Source organism: Apium graveolens, chromosome 9 (assembly GCF_009905375.1).
Source record: "Apium graveolens cultivar Ventura chromosome 9, ASM990537v1, whole genome shotgun sequence".
NCBI lineage: Eukaryota > Viridiplantae > Streptophyta > Magnoliopsida > Apiales > Apiaceae > Apium > Apium graveolens.
The window spans coordinates 111411347-111423860 of record NC_133655.1 but is presented as its reverse complement, the minus strand read 5'-3'; the positions used below and the strand labels follow the sequence as shown (position 1 = coordinate 111423860).

Sequence of the window (12514 nt, the reverse complement as noted above, 5' to 3'; positions counted from 1 at the left end):
GGATGGTGTCCCTTTATGTGGATTTAAAAATGCCAAGTAAACCATCAGGCGGAAAGGTCTTATTAAGCTGTAAAATAACATTCTCTGCCTGAAAAACCATAGAATGAAATAACTTAAGCGGAGAGATATCAGCAAATAAAGCAAAAGGAAATGACCAACTCTTTACAACAAGACTACTCATATTTATCATAACACCTAACAGATGCTCTGTTAGACAAATGATCTACTTGTTAAGAACTCTTCTACATTAGTGAAGACATTTCTCTGTTTCGTTGGCAGATCAAGGAAATAGCCTTATTTATTCTGATTCCATTGGCCCAACAACCAAATCACACTTTGGCTACAGGCCTTTTCTTGGGCGTGTATGGAGTTAGAGGTAAACCAAGTAGCAATTCACAGATATAGTAAGACAAATACGACATTTTTGTAATTAGATTGAAGAAGCTATGTCACATACAAGAATAAGAGATCCTTGTATAGCCTTATACATTGCCTAATACAAAACTACTAATATTAAGGTTAGAACTATATATCTTAACTCTTCTTCTCAAGCGAGAGCATAAACATATCAATCATGTCCAGATTGCTACAAGAAACGGATATGTCAGATGAACTTAGAGGCTTGGTCAACACCTCTGCAAATTAGAGGCACTAGTACAATATAATTAGATAAAAATAATCATATTACTGAAAAGTTAAATCACTTACAAGAATTAGAGATCTTTATATAGCCTTACATGATGCCTACTAAGGAAACTAAAAAACACAAACTAATATTAAGTTTATAGTTATATATCTTAACCAATCAGACTGGCTTACTATACGAATTTAAGAAAAAAATACATGTATACCTTTTCCTGATACTTCGGATCGCCAGTCCTCTGAGAAAGAGCAATAAATTCCAGTTGCTCTGTGCCAGAATCAGCAAGGATACTGTCTCCCTGATAACAAAACACAAAGACTTCAGTTTTTTTATAAGATAGTAGTAACATTAAGAGCAAATTAAAAAAAAATAATGACAGTTCTGGCAAAGTGTATGTGACAGTTCTAGAAAAGAGTAGGATGATGATTTAATTGGACAATTGTTCCGTCTTTTAACATCAAAGATGTAATGAAAAAATGCATCTATTTTGTTTAACTTCTAATATCACAGTTTCAGGCTATAAACAAGTCACAGTTCAGTATTATTGTTACCTACATCGGAATGAGTTAAAAGTGCTTAAAGATAGACAAACGATGTTAAAAGTAAAAAAACAAACCTTAGAGAAATAGGTAGAGGACCACTAATGGAAACAAAGACTTGTTCATAACTGATAAAAATTTACCAGCTCTACAAATTAATAAAGGTTACATTTTCTTATAAGAAATATAGAAACCCTATTAAACCTTAGGCTATTTTTTAAATTGACAATTATACCATGTATACTTAGAATTACACATTAGGTACGCACAGTCATTCCTATAAAATCCTGAGAGATTACTTTCATATGTTCATGTTACAACTAAGCTATTAAAGAGGATAACATGGCCTCTAAAGTTTAAACACAGGATATATCCTATTCTGGAAACATCAGTTGAAATTTTTTACTTAAATGATGTAACCTTTCATATTGTGATATAATGTTTATAGAGATTCACTTTGGTACTTTTAATTACATGTAATAAATTCTCAGAAAACTTGTGTGACTTGAGGTAGCTTGACCTTAATTTTGTTTTCCTACTAATTACTGGACTGCCCTTAATAGACCCTAACTATTGCCCTCCTCAGAACACCAAAATTATAAGGATATTGCAGATAACATTAATTTGCTTTAAAAAAAAATGCATTCCCCACCTACACCACTATAGCTGGTTGTCATGGTGGTACCTATGCTCCATGCAAATACATAAACAAACTATTTAATTAAACAACAAAAAATACAATTACATAACAAACCAAACATATCAACGTTAACAAATTATTTGAGTTCTTAGATAATATCGAATATAAGTAAGCTATTAGTTTTACATGTAAAATAAAAAGAGAGAAAGAAAGACACACACACATAAGAAAATAGCACATACGCAAACATTAAAAAACAAAAAGAACTGCACAAAACATATTCATAATGCAGAAATGGACGTGAAAGAAAGACCGAACAGGTGGATGTCAGATACAAGTGAAAGGATTAAGCACTATACAGAATTCCAAGCATTGGTAATCTTGAATGCATGATTCCAGGACTTACTCTAGTCCAACTAGGATTGTGCGCAATTTCCATGAGCTAGGTTAATAATGTTAAAAGGGATGCCCGTAGATGTATTCCATGCAGGCAGGAGTCTGTTGGCAATGTCTGTGGCCTTTCCAAGGAACATTTTATCACCGGACAGATCAAATGCACTTAGAAGTCCTCCCACAACTCTATTACAAAATGAATGGTGAATTAGCATTAACATTAGTAATACTTAGCCTTGGTTGATGGCACAGACCATATATGTCTACGCGCATAAAAAATCCATTACCAAAGACTTAAAGGAAAAATGAGTTTGAATTGTAGGCTGTGACAGATGAAATTATACGAAAAATTGACAACAGTAAACCTCCAAAAGTAACCTTATGGTTGTCTCAAAAACACTGGCATCATAGTTCTTGTTAAAATCCAAAGAGTCTGCAACCCATCTGCAACAAATAAACAATGAACATCACATAGATAATATTAGTTTCTAAACTTGCATTGCTTAAGATTGTCCATATCATTAGTATGCATGCATATATGACATAAAACATTTTGTGAAGATAGAGAGAAGAAGGTTAAAAACATTTAGCCACAAGGTACTTCTGACAAACTGAATGCAGCAATACCATGATCAAATCTTCAGGTAAAATACTTCAAGTTCCACCAATCGGGATCTCATCATGTATATATAAATGCAAAAAAAGAAACATGAAAAAGATGAAAGAAGCTGCAGAATTAGCATGCAGCTTGGTCAATACTCAATAGATTCTAGGGCCCACCGGCCCAGTAGATCTGACAAATTGCAATAAACTTGACAAATAAATATAAGTGCACATAAGCAACAAAACCATTATTTCAAAGAAGATCTTAAATTGTCTTAAGTAACAACCCACAACCCCCCCCCCCCCCATATAGATTCATTGACAGGAGCAAAGAAGTAAATATTAGTTTTAGCAGATAAAAATTTAAACTCACTCTCTAGCTCTTTGAAACTGCTCATCCAGACCCATAATATATAACGTGTCAAGGGAGTCTACAAGAGTTGCACCAAGACCACCAAAGCTGTCAACACCGTCCTTCGATTGTGGCTGAGAATCATGCAAGCATGTTACAATAGTTTGGACTGAGCAATCAAGAAATATTTGCATTTTGCAATACAAAATTTAGAAGACAAAAAAAAGAGTTAGAAAAGATTATATCAAAGAGAAATATTTAGGTCGAAAGAAAAAACATGTGAGTTTATTACTTATAGCAAAATAACTCAAGCAACTTAACAAAAAGAAATAAGGCTACCTACTTAAACAAAGCATGTGTTTTATAAAAATTAAAAAAATAACTAAAACAAATACCAACTTCTAATCTTTTGAAAAAGTCCAGAATGTAATTTAGCGTTTATAAAACCAAAGGTGGATGCAATATAGAAACTAACTTTTTCAACTTCCTAGTATACACATACCTGAAGCTCATCTTTGCCCCATGCATATTTCTCATATGATGTCCATGCATGAAGCATAGCACCTTTTACTTTTTGTCTTCGTTCAAAATCAATAGGGTCATCTTGAATGCCTTTTTTTTTATTTGCATCACTATCTTCTACGCCTAAAAAACTCTTTCCACCGAAAGCATCTTTGACAGTATCCGACTCTTCCAGCTGAAAGTAAAATGTAATAATTTAGACGCTATATAGTTAAAGGCACATGGAAAATGGATCAAACTGTGATACTATTAATGTGCTTGTAAACTCTGAACCAACATGCATGCACAAAACTGCAAAGAGAAGAGAGGGAAAAGAGTTTCTATTAACTATCAAAAACAATTATAATGCATAAAAAGAAAATTAATAACATTGGTCATTGGAACCAACATATAGTTACATTTTTTTAAAGGGACAGAAATATTTAGAAAGACAACTAAGCGTGGAACACTTTTACCGGTATCTGGGTAACTATCACTAGACAGGTTTCAACCTACAATTCATAACAAACATTTTATCCTGACTGTGCTTGTCATTTTTCTTCTAAAATCTAGACTTAGCATCTATATACTTATCTTACATAAGTTTATCCCAAAAAAGGTTTCATTATTAAATTGAACTTGACTAGTAAAATTACAAAAATAATAATAACAATTATAAGTTGGCAATGTAAACTAGAACACAGTATAATTTTTGGAAGGAAAATAATGATGTAGCCAAAAAAAACATTTAGATTCAGTTATGTCACAAGTGCTTTAGAACAGTTACATTGAAATATTTAGAATAGCGACCATTAAGAAAGAATTTGAAAATATAAAAGAAGCACTGAAAGATAATAAGGGAACGGAGAAAAATATTTCCACATGCTAGTTTAAGAAGAACACAATCCATAACTAAACAGGCAGTTAGAGATGAGTTATCATTACCAGATTTTGTAGCCTATGCACTACTTCATTCAATTGAGCAACCTCAATCTGCAAACCAGAAAATTTTAGAATAGATGAGCATTTAATACACAAAGCTTTCCTTCTTTAAAGAAATCTCTAAAAAAATACAGCATTTGAATTTTGATAAGACTGTAAAAGGGGAGGAGAAATGCAACATCAACAGATAACAGCATTTACTGTTTATTTCATGAAAAAATATAATTTAATAAACTTCTTTCCACTATTTATGACAGAGCAACAACAGTTAAAACTTGATAATCAATATACATTTGGAAGTAGTACAGTGTGGTTTCTTTCTCCTTAGAACATCTACGCCTGCGGAATGTTCATTACACAATTTTTTAGAAAATATATTGCCTACTTCTCGAATACTATTTTGCAGCAAATTCTCGTATTCCCCGCACCCGCACTCATGCTTCTTAATGAATACCTTGTTTATATTATCTGTCTAGATTATATATTATTCAATTTGAAACATAAAAATTTTGGTCGGCCAATAATTGGGCCACCTACGGGCCTTTTTATTTTATGACATATTTTAACGGGTATATTTATTTTAGAAAGCTATACTAATTAAAACACATTTAACTATTCTAATTTAATTTAAGCACTTAGAATGTCTTGGCTATTCTACTTATAACACATATAACTATTCTTATTTATTTTAAGAGTAGTGTTATGTATCCCAAAAATCTTTCCAAATTTTTTTACCAAATGATGTGGCTAACACATGGCGGGTTTTAATTTGTGGACACATATGTATGCATGCAGGGTCTCATAATATTTTTGGGAAAGTTGCCATCTATCATGTGACATATCAGCATTTGGGGAAATTTTTGGGGTCCCTAGCATTTCTCTTATTTTAAACACTTAAAATGCCTTGACAATTAGAAACAAATGAGTCAATCAGTATTCAGTGGCGGACAAGCTCTGCCTGCAGAATGCCTTGGCTTAATATGCCACTTAGATGTCCGTGAATAGCCTATGGAAATTAATATCATCTGGATGTTTGCAACATATCATATTTGTCTCACATAGTTAATACTATCTGGCTGGTTTACCAAAACTTAGATATCCATCTTTGACCTGTTCAGGGACTGCTAATAATCCATTGATCGTTCATTCTTTTCATACTAATCCTGAACAACTATGCACATTAAAAGCTATAATAGGAAAAAACTACAATGAGTACTTTGCGAGTACTGACCTAAGCAAAGAAGTCTTAACTCTTAACTAAGATTCTGAAACCCTGTATCTCAAATCTTCATCCACAGAAATTCCACATCACACATAAATGCATATCATACAGAAACCCTGGAGTACTCGTTCGCAAGTTTATCAAATTTATTATGCATTTATGGTGTTAACTTAATTACTCTAATCCAGTGTTAGTCAGACAACAACACACGAACTTAAAAACTACTAGACTGCTGTGTAGTGAAAATTGTTACAATAATTTGGCACCTAGGTAAAATCATGTTATAAAAAACATAGAAACATATATTTTTTAATCTATCACCTAAAGGCTTGATCAGATCAAATTTCAAGTTCGACTAAATCGCCTCCATTTACTAGCTTTTGCTTTCTTTCTTTTTATATGGTTGATTACTTCAAAGTGAGTACATAAAGTTGTAACTACAATGACAGAATAAATAAGACTAAGTCAGTTGAATGTGAGGCTTGATTAATCAAACACCATGGCTACTGAGACACGTCTTCGGAAATTGCATATAATGAGCAAGCCTTATGTTAGTAAAGTGACCCAGTTTAGTAACCATTACAGATGTCATTCTATAATTCATCATGCTAAGCTCTTCTATAAACTGTAACAACTTGTTTTCAGTGTAACGTTTAAAATGATCACCTTCGTCTTAAATGTAAGTATCGAGAAATAGAAACATTCGACGAAAAGGTATGATACAACATTATTAACAAGCAATGAGTTAAAAAGGAGGAAAAATGAAAAGAAGTACCTCGTGCTCTCGGACGAGTGTTTGTCGATCCCAAACACAAAAGGAAACACAAACGAAAGATATAAAAAGAAAAGCGAGGCGCTTAGGTCGCTTCAAATAGTAAGCTGGATTCAGATACCTCCATCTATTGGACGATGATCTGCTCCTGGCCATTTCTCCCCCTTTCAATATTTTAAATTACAAATACAAATGTATATATTCACAGTTCACATGTATAATTGCTCTAAATTATCAAATTATGAAGCAAATTTGTTAATTGAGGCCAAACAATCATGTATATTGATTCAAAACACATGGAACGGATGGATCTAATCTTCGATTCTTCAGTGTGTGTTGCGTGTATAGAAAGAAATGATGTATATGTATAATTTATTTAATGTAATAAGAAAGTGCTAAATTCTGATGTATTGTTTTACTTTTTTATTCCGGCAGAAACGGGTAGGAGAAAGACGGAGACGTAGAAGAAGAGCAATATGACATATTGACCAAATCTTACGTCTTGCATTTATTTATTTTTAATATTATCATGTTTCTAATTAATTTTAATTTTGAATAATTACTTTGACATGTTATCTCCTCTATATATAATATAAGAGAATATGAGAATAATATTATAAGATTAAAAAGTCTCCTTGAAATCACCGGAGAAATTGAACCCGAGTCTCATTAAATATGTGTACTACATATTTAGATAAGTTATAATTAACATATTTCGATTTATTTCAAATTCAAAATTAGAACTTTACCCATTTTTCAAAAACTACTCGAAATTTGACTAAATGACATGCCCTAAATAGAACGTCACTACTTAGGTTTAATTTAAATTACGAGTTCGACTAGAGAATCTTACCAACAAAGAAAATTACTAGCTTCAAAATCAGAATTTTACCCATTTTAAAAAATACTCGAAAGTTGACTACATGACCTAGCAAAAAATACATTATCATAATCTAGGTTTAATAAATTTAAATTACGAGTTCGACGATAATATCTTACCAATAAGGATAAATTTTATAATATCTTATATTAATAAAAATTAATATTTTTGAGATCTTTATACGATCAAGTCAATTGATAATATGTATCAAAATTACTAATTGACTGGTTTTACATTATTACATCTGGAACTTGACCCAATATTTAAATCTATTTAAAATTTGACATGAGATATCACAAGCTCCGTTAAAATAACGAAGATATACTAAATTGATTTTTATATTAATGTTTCACTTTAAAAAATCTAGGTTTAAAATATTATTCAATGATGGTGAATTTAAAAAGTGGTGCTGCTAAAGTCCTATTTTTTTCATTCTCTTTAGAAAAAATAAAACTACAACTATAAGTAAAATTAATAATTTTCATTAACATGTTATTTGAAAAATGGTAAGACATTTGATGCTTCTTCATAAAAAAATAGTTTATTTATTGTATTATTTAATTAAAAATATGTTTATATTCAAATATTTGTGTTATTCCCAAGGAACTAATAATGAGATTTACAGAAAGGGGGTTGAATGTAAATCTCAAAACTTTTTCAAGTTTTGAGCAGTTTCAAAGGCTAAGTGTTTTGATGAACAACTGTGTGTGAATTGCTTTGGGCATGTGCAGACATATATATATTCAAAACACAAATGTAAAGAACACAAAGGCTTTAAAAACTTTTCTGGTGGATTTGTTGTTCCACCAGAGATGTGTATTTCAGAAAATCTGTGATTCAAAAGAATTGATCACAGCTGCGTCCTAGTACAAACTAGATGATTTTCTCTCTATGTTTTTCTAAACAGCTCTGGAAAATTCACACTCTAATTACTAGCTGCAACTTGGTTTATATATCACCAAGTTTACAAGTGAAGACAAAAGTACAAATACAATTAAAAAGATTCTTCACATGTTTCTTCTTCATTTCTCTATCCAATGCGATCTATGATAATATTTGAATCTTTGAATACTTCCTTGTTTGCACCAGAATGGAAATGCCGCATTTTCCTGATTCCTCCAAGAGGCTACCACATTTCAATTGTCTCTGTCAACCCATGTGCCTCTGTCAGCTTATGAATTGTCACTGTCAACTGCTATTGAACTGAGCATCCGTTGAAACTTTTCATCCGTTGATGGCTTTATCCGTTTATGCATTAGCAGTTGAAGCTTTATCCGTTGATGCACTCATCCGTTGATGGATGTTATCCGTTGAAGCTTTAGAGACATCCGTTGAAGCTTTGTTTCTCATCCGTTGAAGGCCTTTAATTTATCAGTTGATACTACTTCACTTATACAAAATTACAAGGCATGAAATATTTACAATTAGCCCTCCTATTTGCATATCCACTAGTAGTCAACATGGCTTATAATTTCCCACAATCATCTAAGAATTATAACTTAAATACAGAAACTGAAATGTGCTACAATACTAAACTTATTTCTAAGTAAAGCTACTACATCAACGGATAGCCAGAATGGTCTTATCCGTTGAGGCTACAAACACTAGATTTCTACTTAAGTGTTTTATTTAACTTATCATCAAACTAATACACATATTCCTAACAATCTCCCCTATTTATGTCTACTGAAATTGTAGGCATAAATTTGGGTTTAACTTGATGATAACAAAACACTTAACAAATATATGAACTGAACTCAAGTAGAAATTCAAAAGTGCTGCAAAAGTGTATGAACTGAGATAGAATTGAAGAATTACATTGTTACCGAGGATGCTCCTTTAGGCTGAGCAGATTGTTTTCTTTTCCTTTGATCCCTTGTTTTCTTCCCTAGCCTCCTGTCATTTTCCTCTACTTGGAGTTGGAGTTGTCTGTAGAATTCAGCTTCATCTTCTTCACTAATGTCCAACTTAGATTGCATGTCCTTGAGAGTTTCATTACTGGCAATTTTAAGCTGGTCTTCAAGTCTGAAAAATCTTCTGACTCCTTTATTGTCTCTGAACTCCATCAACCAATGAGGTGATTTATGAATTGTAATTCCATGCTCAGGTATGAGTAATGTTCTAGGCAAGGAATTAGACTCCCACCAAGTTTTCCTTATGCTAGCAATCTTGTTGAGAATCTCAGTTTTGACAGTCCTGGTAAAGCCAGAATCCCTTTTGATAGCTGAGTAGACTCTAACCAAGGTAGAATAGCCTTCATTCAGAATTCTTTGAAGAGGCCAAGTCCTTTCCTCACTTCCTTTATATTTGAACACTAGCCTTTCTGGGAGCTGTTTATATGCACTTATTCCCCTTACTTCCTCCAGCTCATTCAGATAGAGTTCAATATCTGTAAACTCCTTTATGTCACAAATGTGAACATAATCATCCTTTGAGGCTTGTGGTTTAGGCTTAGGTTTATATTTCTAAGTGAATTTACTTGAGGTTAGGGGAGGTGTAGATTTGGATTTTCTTTTCAGTTTCTTTGGTGGTGGAGAGGTAGTTAGGAAGGTAGGCAAGTTGATGGTGTCCCAATTAATAGGTTCCTCTTTAGGGATGATTGGTTCACCATGGACATTTATACTAGGATCAACAACAAAAGGTTCAGGAATGAAAGGTAGTGGTTTAGATTTTGATTGGGTTTCTTTAGTGTCATCTTCACTCTTCATTTTTGCATTGGCCTTCCTTCTGTTCCCTTTCTGCCGTTCCTTTCTTTCCTTCACACTCTCACCAACCACATTCCCCATATCCACATTTCTGCTTATAATCTTTTCTTCTTCACTCCTGTCTTCAATCTTCTTCTTTTCTTCATCCTGACTTGACTTTAGCTGTTTTTCAAGCTTTGCTTGTGCTCTTTTGTCAGCCTTCAGCTTTTTAGCTTCTTCCTTTAACCTCATGGTTTCTTCCCTCTTGGCTTTAGAGAATTTGGGATGTCCTTACATCACACAGATACTCTTTCCCTCTCTATAAATGATAGCCATATTCATTCTTTCCACTACATCATTGGTCTCTTTGTGCTTTATGATGCTGCCACCCAAAACTTTGTCTTCATCAGGTTTTGGAAGAGGAAAATCTACTTCTTTTGATTTACTAAATTTAGAGGGTTCTTTGTAGAGTCCCTGTTGGATATAGTGGATGGCTTGAGTACCATGGGTTTCAAATTCCTGAAGGAAGTTTATCCACCCTTATTCCTCCTTACTGGCTTGTGCTCCATAATGATTGGCTCAACCTTTGTGCTATGTTTCACAGATAATGATTTTGAAGTTTTAGATCCAAACACTTGTTGCATCCTTTCATCAATTCTTTTTCTTTGCTCCTTCACCTTCATCACAGCTGCTGCTAGCTGGATTAGATCAATTCCATCAATCTTTCCTTTGATTTGAAGTGTTGGAGAAGTAGTGATGGCAGGAACTAGCACTTTGGATATTTGGATGTTTGTAGATGGCTCCCCTCCTCCTTCTTTATTCTCCCCCTTTTTGTTATCATCAAGGAGAGGAGTCAAGTTTTGTGCTTTAGCCAGTTGCATGAGTAGACTTGTCTGAGACTGTTGATTTTGAAGAATGGTGACCATAAAGTTTTCAATGACATGAACTCTATCCTCCAACTTGGCCAGCCTCTTTTCAGCATCTGATTCTCTTCTTAGTCTCAGTAACAAGTCCTGCATGGTACCATAGGGCATGACTGAATCCAGCTTCTCAGAATTGTAGGACTTTAAGTCAGCTATATCCTTCTTGAGCTCATCCACACTCAGATTCTGCCTTAATTGCTGTAGCTTCATGAGATGTAGAGAATCTAGGTGGGCTTGAAGAAGAGCCTTGGTACCAGCATTGGAGGTGTTCTGAATGGCTCTTTGGATTGATATGATTTGTTTGACTAAGGAGACATTGAATTGTCCTGGTGTTGACTCCTTTGTCAATGCCCATTCAAGTATGTCTGGAATAGAACTTGGGCCTTCATCTCCCCCTAAGTTCATGCTTCCATCAAATGAAACAGAGTCATCATCATTAAAATTTACTCCAAATTCTTCAGATGGATCACCAGCTATAGAAGGCATCAAGTTGACAACAGCTTTATCCCTTTGTAGAGATTCTGAAGTATGTACTAGATTTAAGTTCCTTTCTGCCTCCTCATTGCCCTGAGTAGCCAACAATTGATAGGCTGACACAGGATGAGTAAAAGTGTCAGCATCCAAGGAAATGTTATCAATTACAGCCTTGTAATGTTGCTGAAATTGTCTTTCCTTTTCAGCATCATCCACAATCATTGACTCATTAGCAATGGCTGGATCCACCCTTATACCTTCTATACCTGCTTTTCTCTCAATTTCTCTCTTTTCTTGCATCAGGGGCTCCCCCTGACTCACACTCCTCACATCCTCACCCTCATCTACTAAGGTGCCACTCCTCTCACTTTCTTTTGCCATGCTGGAAGAAATAACATGCATATTTAGACTCTCAAGTTCTCCTTTTGCCTGAGAGCAACCCAACCTCTCACTCAAATTTTCACTCCCTTCCCTCAAACCTATAAGTGATTGTACAGTAACCATGTCTTCCACACTTGGAATTGATTCAATTATTTGTGTAGAGACTATCAACGGATAGGGAATATCCGTTGAAGTAGGAACTGATGGTATCAACGAATAACTGCTGTTAAGCTTATCCGTCGAAGAACAACCACTTGTCAACGGATGAGGAATATCCGTTGAAGAAGGAAAAGAAGTAGAAATTGAAATTGACATAATTGTTGAATCTGTGTAGATTGATTTTAATTTAGGTGACACAGATTCTTCAACTAAGTCTGAAAGAATTGGCTGATGATCCAACAAATCATCTATTAGATGATGATCACCAGTAATTGAGTGGGGCTCCTCCCTGAGTTGTAAAGAGGGAGAATCGGGAATTGATGTGAATATCATGTCCACATCCAGAGATGGTGATGGAGAATTTGATGATTGATGTGTGTCAATTTTGAGAGAATGGGGCTGTGAC

The 12514-nt window shown here is 33.9% G+C and overlaps 1 pseudogene; it reads right to left on the bottom strand.

Moving 5' to 3' along the window:
• Nucleotides 1–13: 13 nt before the first annotated feature.
• LOC141685486 (mannosyl-oligosaccharide 1,2-alpha-mannosidase MNS1-like) lies at nt 14–7026 on the bottom strand (annotated as a pseudogene).
• Between the last annotated feature and the right edge of the window lie 5488 nt (nt 7027–12514).